The 7,976-nt window shown below is 40.8% G+C and overlaps 1 long non-coding RNA gene across 2 annotated transcripts in view; it reads right to left on the bottom strand.

The window, feature by feature from the left end:
* Positions 1-527: 527 nt before the first annotated feature.
* Positions 528-7,976, bottom strand: part of LOC142489686 (uncharacterized) — a 53,612-nt gene continuing 46,163 nt past the window's right edge. The window contains exons 5-7 of one of the 2 annotated variants that reach the window (XR_012799912.1): positions 7,434-7,488; positions 3,554-3,828; positions 528-2,433 (exon numbers count right to left, since the gene is read on the bottom strand). This is a non-coding gene — a long non-coding RNA (uncharacterized LOC142489686). Of the gene's footprint in view, positions 3,829-7,433; positions 7,489-7,976 lie in introns of both variants that reach the window. The other variant, XR_012799911.1, reaches the window with a different exon arrangement.

The raw sequence follows: 7,976 nt of genomic DNA, 5'->3' as shown, positions 1-7,976 counted from the left end.
AACCCACAACTCCGGTTCGGTTCGAGCTAGAGGGCCCATATTCGGTCACTATGTAGTCCTAGTTGCGGCAGGATTGCATGGCAAATTGCGACCCTCTCGTGGCAACAGAACGGAGTCAGGGTGATGTTAAAGTTCAGGTTTCTGCCATTGACTTTCATGGCAGAAAAAAAGCCACTTTGCTAATGTGCTTTTAAACTGTCTTTTGGTATCTCCGGTTCCGGGGGTCTTGGAAGGCTGATATTTTGCCACTATGGCAAGGGTCCTCCCGCATGGGGACCAGGTAAATGTCAACCCGCTCAGACCCACAGAACGGGTTATTTTACATTATATTCGCGCAATTGGCGTGGGAACTACTTAGGGCCGCGGTCAAGTTCACGGGCAATTGGCGTGGGAACTTCTGTTCTAGGGCACCTAGGAATAAAATTATTTTTGCCCATAGATGTTAGGCACTGTATACCACTGTCAGTATACTGTGGAAGACAAATAATGAAACGATACTGAATATGTAGAATAAATGCATAGTTTTATTTAATCAGGGTTTATTACACAGTATACTGTACGGCCGGAAAACATCAGCATACAGTACAATATTATCCATCGAAATCCCCCCATTAGCCGTTTTCTTTTCTGAGGAAAAAAAAAGAAAAGTTTTAATGTACAGTAATGGTCAGCCCCCTAAAGAAGTACCCAGCCAGCCCCACCAAAATAATACGGCAACAAGACAGTACTCACCATAGAATTAAAATTCATTTTCCCCCAGATGTTAGGAACCCCTCACTTCACCCCCACAGGGTCCGAGCATGTACAGTACTGTACTTTAAAATAAATTAAATATGCAATTTTACTACAGTATTACTGCGCGCGCACGCACAGCATGTGTACTGCAGGTTGAACCGCGAAGGTATTAGACTTCAGAGACAACAGCTCACAAACGCCCCCATGCGTTTTTACACGGCATTGCAGTATTGCAGCCAGCGGGAATAAAATGCTTAAATCACAGCCGCGAAAATAACGCTATATACCCCGGGAGAAAACGACACAAAACCGCACATCACCGGGGTCCTCTGAAATTCGCAGAGTTAGCCAAGTAAGAATAAAGTTGGTCGCCAGTGTATGTAAAGATCCTACAAAGTAGCAGATTGACTAAGCACAGATGTCAATGGTATTTAATGCCGGATCCAAGTGAGATACCATGCATTGGGGCTTTGTGAATCTGCCCCAAAGTTGTATAACTTTAGAGATATATTAACACAACAATGATATGGGCTTTGTTAAGCCTACTTTTAAGAACATATATGTATTAATAAAATTTGCCTTTTAAAAACAAATATTACTGCCATGCCGAATTTAGGAAAGATGCATTTCTTTTTTACATTTCATGTAATACTGCTGAAGCAATTCTTACAAAACAATACTGTTCAATGTATTGTATTGTATGTCTTTATTTATATAGTGCCAAAAGTGTACTCAGCGCTTCACAAAAAATACAGTACAGGGGAATTATAATAATACAAAAAGCGCAGCAAAGTCAGACAATAGGAAAGGAAATCCTTGCCTGAAGAATTTACAATCTAAGTGGTCTGATAGGAGACTTACAGAGACAGAAGGTGAGGGAATAAGTGCTGTAGAGTGCAGTGCTTGGCCACAATGGATGGTAGGCGTGACTGTGGTTGTGGGACATTAGCCAGGAGTGCAGGCTATTAGAATGCTTGATTTGTGGGGCGAGTTTTAAGGGTAGTCAGTATTACATAAGAAGGTCAACACCATTTTCAGGGAAAGAGATTGCAGGGAGGCGGGGATACACACCTGAGATCAGGTGTGTATGTCTAAGTTCAGGCTTAGGGGACATCCCCAGCAGAAGGAAGGAGTAGATAGAGGGTGTGAATAGATGATTTGTGTGGGTGCTTTTTATTGAGGGGTAAAGAAGTTGTTGGGAGAGAGGTGTATAAATAATGGTGCAGTGGGGAGTGGGGAAGTTGGAGAGAACAGAGATGTTAACAAAGGAGTGAGGAAACAGGGAATCAAAAAAAGCAATGGGGAGGGCATACTGTAGTGAGATGCGGGAGGGGAGATTTTCCAGTTATTTTAGGATAGAAAGAGTACAAATAATCACAGATTTTAGCAAGTCAAGTCTCACAGTTGCAAAGTTGTTGTTGTTGTGCAAAGTCCAGATCTTCCTCTAATCTTCACCTCCAATTACAACTCCAAAATGAACTCTTCAGACACTTTAAATGTGACACTTAAGATGGAACACAGCCATTTGGCTCAAAGCCAAGATAGACTGTCTTAAATACTCTGATCACATACATTTGACTAACAATTAAGGTAGGGGTTTGCCTAATCAATTCACAGAAACATACCACATAGTTGTTAATTAGATTTAAGTTCTCTTTCAATTGATAGAAGAAATCGGCTTCACAAACATACCTGTTTCTAGAAATGAATCAAAATATTAGTTGATATTCAGAATGCATCTACTGTATGATTAAAGATATAGAAAGAAAACATCCAGAGATGATAACACCAAAATTAACTCTTCAGTCACTTTAAATGTGACACTTAAGATGTTACACAGCCATATGGCTCACAGCCAAGATAGACTGCCTTAAATACTCTAAAACACAGTCACTAGAGTAACAATTAAGAGAGGGTTCTGCCTATTGAGCTCATGCCAGGTAGATGTTAATTAGATTTAAGTTCTCTTTCAATTGATAGAAGAAATCAGCTTGCACAAACGTACCTGTTTGAAGAAATTAATCTGAATATTAGTCCAGATATTCAGAATGCATCCATAATTAAAGATATAGAAAGAAAACAGCCAGAGATGATAACTCCAAAATTAACTCTTCAGACACTTTAAATGTGACACTTAAGATGTTACACAGTCATATGGCTCACAGCCAAGATAGACTGTGAAAGCTTTAAGAGCGGTGGACATAGTAAAATACAAATTGGGTAAGTCTGACTGTCACTGTAGAACAGGTCTTTCAATACATTTATATTTAAGGGATCATTCACATGGCAAAACAAGGCAGTGAAATAAAATTAGGTTTCGTTGGATAAGACCTTGGAAACACATAGAAATATAAAATACAGAAAATATACACACTTACTAGGGTCTGGGGGGTTGAGATCTAGCCCTTTCCTAGTTGCAGGGCACATGCTTCAGTAAAAGGTGGTTTGATACTGTAGCTTCTATGCCAGTTTGATAGCTCTTTCACCCACAAGCACCTTTGAGAAACCCGCCAACAGCTGCTTGTCTCTTCAAATCTCCAACAAAGAAGAGTTATCTGCTACACTGCTTACCATTATATAGGGCTTTCTGCCTATCTAATACATTGAGGGGGCTGGCAGCCAATTAGAGCACGGATTGGGGATGCGCATTCAAGGATAGGAGGGGAAATTTCAAAACTTGCAAATGGAAATCGTGCCTATGAATTTCAAATCCAGCAACTATTTTCCTGGCTAGCCCCCTGAAATAAATTGGAGTTTATTTGCATAAATTTGTTTACAAACAGTGGAACACAAAATACAGACATAAAGACACACTTACTGGGGGTGTGGGGATGAAAACTAGACTTTCCTAGGTGCAGGGAACTCTAAATAAGAGTTTAACCGGGACTTAGCCCAGAATATCCTGGTTCCCCAATCGGCGTGAAGTTCCACACGCCACCGCTCTCTTCTCTCCTAAGAGAGAATTGTTATTGAAACAATTCACACGGTGTATACCTCGGAATACCCATGTCATGGCGCGGGATTTCTTCCAACCATACCACCTTAAGAGGCGAGTGCAGCAAATTGCATTTTAGTGTTCTGGTTTTTAAACACCTGAAATTACACATTACAATTCATTCATTTCATTTCATTTAATTGCAGAGACAATCCATGAAATTCAAACAAAGCAACCGCAATAAACACATGTGTCTGGGTCGATTGGCGGTGTTAATGCCATGTGGAGTACAGCAGCGCACACGAAAATGGTGCCTTGATTTGTTCGAAAAACGGCCGCTGCATCTGTATCTCAATGCCACCTGCTGGGACAGGCTCCTCTAGGTCTGGCAGAGCAAGTGGCATCATACATGGGTACTCAGCCCTTCAACCAAATGCTTTTCTCACCTCTGGCATCCTCTGGTTTCTTTGAACTCCAATGTCCAGCAGACTTACTGGTGCCTATGGGTTAGCCTGGGCAGCTTGCTGGACATGGGTTCCGAATGTAAAAGCACATTACTGTAGCAGTGAAGGAGTTAACCAGGCCAAAAAAAGGTCTTATGCCCGACTGGTTACCACTAAACCTTGTTGGGGATGAAGGGGTTAATTGTTCGTCACCACAATGTCATATTTCCCCTATACATCATCTGTAAAGTCCCTGTTTTGCAGCTTAGAAACTAGCTGCAGTCCTATGCATGTATGTTGAATGTGCAAACTGTATTTGCAACACAAGGGGGAGCTTCCAGCGCTGTGCCAAGCGTTAATTGAATAAGTGCGTCTGTGGTAAGTGGCTCCATTGAAGCTCTGTATCACTTCCTAAACCGCAGAATCCTCCGGGGAAATCTTAACCACAAACTCAAGTGGATAAGTGGTTTGCGGTCTAGTTGAAGTTGCAGAATGCAACAATGTATCCTGCGGTCTCGTTAGCCAATTAAGGTCAAGTGGTGGAGTGCTTCTAAAATTACCGATTCTGGCAAGCAGTTATATATTGTATGCCATAGATCAAACCGCAAACCACATCACAGAGCTTCTTCAATTAAGTAGCTAACTTTTGTTAGGAAGGAGCTAGCACTCTAATTTTTGAAATACAGATAGTTGAGACTGTAACATTCACATACATGTTGTTTTTATATCACCCACATGTACAGAAAGTACATATAAAAATAAAATGTGTTTCAGGTATGTTTTAAAATGTAAAGGCAGGAACCCTTTCCTGCCAATCCAGCAATAAATCTATTAGCATGTCAATGTGTTAAGGGTGGATGAGCTGAGGAATTTTTCATCTCCATACTTCAATGCACACCCTGCTGAATTGGTGCCCCAATGTCTAAAGAAGTCCAGAGTTTAAAAGCCTCAGAGACCCTAGGTGTCATTGCGGCCAGATTATTGCAAAGTACCAGATATCGGTGCGAAGTATGGGCTATCAACATTGGGTAGCCAAACCCCAGATTTACTGTCGCCAGGTATGGGGTTGGGCCTGATATGCTAAGCAGCTTAGGTGTCAAGTTAGCACATGCTCTGAGCAAATCGGGAAGCAACTTCTGCCCTTTTTGTGAGCTACTGGCAAGTCTGGGATAGGTGGGAAAAGTTGTTTCCAAGGGAGGATTGGCTGGGTATGTGAGAGATAGGACCCTTAACCCTATAAAAATGCCTGCAGCACAGTCCTAGTTAGATCCATCTGAGTTCCATCTAAGACTCGTCCAAGTTACAGCGTCAGCAGTTCCGGAGTGTGAGGGGTTAACAACATCGTAACCAAGGATCGTGCCCCTCTTCCGGAATACGTTTGAGCTAAGGATTCCCGAACGAATCCTGTAAGGACCGAATGAAAAGATTCCTTTCGGCGGAGATACAGGGGTTGCAACTTGTGCCCCTAGCCAAGGATTGTCGCATGGCTCAAATCGGGCACCCACTTGCATGCATGCAGGGGTGCCCAGAGACTTTGTTTTCAAGTCATTCGTTCCGTGGACATTTTATTTAGTTTCACCCATCCCAGTAAGTGTTTATTAAGTGTTATTGTGAAGAATTGTGTGTTTGTCTTAAAAGGTAATACATTACAATTTATTTTGCCCTCCTTGTTGTGCTCAATCTAGAATCCCGGTATTAATGTGATGATAAGACTTGGTCTCCCGTGACAATTACATTACAGTACATTAATAAAGTATAATTTTATACATTTCCCTGAGTCTTTGGGTATAGGGGATTGAATAGAAAAAAGTTGAACTTTATTTTCTATCTCCTTTATTCTCTAGACACTTTTTCTTACACTCCGTGTGGACTCTTAAGAGTCCCCCCCATAACCTTATATACGGTTGGGGCAACCACAAACGCTATACTGGTTCTGGGTTACCTGGGCACCTAGGATTCCTTCAGCTATAGGAATAGATGTTTATCCCTGTGCCCATTCACCTTTCTGGGCCATGCTGAAGCAGGGTACCCTAGTGGTGAGTCATGCTTGCCTTTTCAAGGGGACGTATTGCCGGGACAATTTGCCTACATGTAACTGAGAATCAGGCATGATTCCCAGGTACATTTATGGGGGATCCAACAACTCTGGACCCCAACCTCCTAGGCACATTCTGACAATAGTTCCTCTGCAACCCCCCCCCCCCATTGGATCAATATCCAATGTGGTCTTTCTCCCTCCTAATAGAGGTAAATGAGAATTTTAATCCTAATAGAGGTATATTAGTATTTTATCTGGTAGTGTTAGGACTTGCGAACGGGTGTCTGCCTTGTCGTGGCTCGCAAGCTTACAACGCTTTGGCCAAAGGGTTAAACTAAATTACCCTTTTTCAAGAGAATATGTAAGTATTTTACTGTGTATTTCTGTCATGTTGGATGTAGCATTGGGCTTCTCTGTCGTCTGTAGAATAACATAGATGCAAAAATTGGGATTCCATCTCATTAAGAAGACATCACGAATTGGTTGTCAAAATCTGTGATGTTTTCTTAAAGAGAAGGAATCACAGGGCCCAGGACCTTATAATATGCCTGGGCTCACGTAGAAGACCGTAAATCATAAATGGGGCCTCATCCTGTGGCGAAGAATACAGATTTGGCCAATAGGGCTATTGGCCCTTAGTCTAGAGGGGGGATATGTTTGTTGGAAGGGAATTGTGAGGGGGGGGGATGGTGGTGGGGGGGTGGGGGCATGGGACCCATTGCCTCAATGATGGTGGTTAGGCCTCAGGGGGGAGATGGCAGGGGTTAACCACTTTTTTTTGCTTTAGCCATTAGTAAAGCATTGCATAGCCATTGAGGTAGCCGAGGGGGGTAGGTAGTGTAGTTTAATGTTAATATTAACCCCTTTGTGGCTCTTTGTTGTCAGCTAGTATTGGAAACCCACCACTTGTGATGCTAAGGGGTTAATATCTACTGTAATGTGTTTTATTTTCATCACCTATTCGAAGCTGGTTTAAAATATCTTGAAATTATTTGGCAATATATTGGTCATTATATACATGGGCAAGACAGGCCTAATGCCAGCCTAGAGTAGGTGATAAAAAAATGCGGAATTTATTGGTATTACTATGGGGATAAATATCGGACTTGATTTATGGCATCAACATTACCAAAACTGCGGTATTTTGTTATTTTGACGCTGGTCCCAATATTTTTATTTGTTGCGATATAAAAATGCATTATTTGTAGCGGTGTAACGTTTATTTATTGCACCATTAAATAATACAATTTTTTTAAATGGAAATAACGCATTTTTGGCTTACCTGAGGTTTTTAAGTCATAAAGAGATAGTACTGTTAACTTTCTAGTGTTCATAACCTAAAGGGAAATAGGAGATGAAGATTAAGTGAATAATACAGGTATGATAGTAACATACTTAAAATGTTAATCCTAAGTAATTATTGCCTTTGAAAATAATATTAATATGTAAGCACTTGCTCATAATTTATTATTCTAAGGGGCTATTCATTAAACTGAGATATTGCAAATGCAATATGGGCCTGAAATGTAATAATTTTTGACATTGTTATATAGTTACATAGTAAATACTTATCTTATATTTGTATCTACAGTATATTGATCCAGAGGAAGACAACAAAAAAAACCCAGTGAAACATCATCCAATGATGTTTAATAATGGGAAAAATAAATTAATTTCTGACTCCAAATATTGACAATCAGATTTCTCCCAGGATCAACATCCTCCCACGTTTACTTATTTTGTACAGTATATTCCTGTATACCTTTATGTTCTAAAAATATGGCTAATCTTTTTGGAAAATGTCTATTGTATCTGCCATCACAGT

This window comes from Ascaphus truei, chromosome 3 (assembly GCF_040206685.1).
Source record: "Ascaphus truei isolate aAscTru1 chromosome 3, aAscTru1.hap1, whole genome shotgun sequence".
In the NCBI taxonomy this organism is placed as follows: domain Eukaryota; kingdom Metazoa; phylum Chordata; class Amphibia; order Anura; family Ascaphidae; genus Ascaphus; species Ascaphus truei.
Note: the sequence above shows the minus strand (reverse complement) of the source record. Positions and strands in the feature narration are given on the sequence as shown.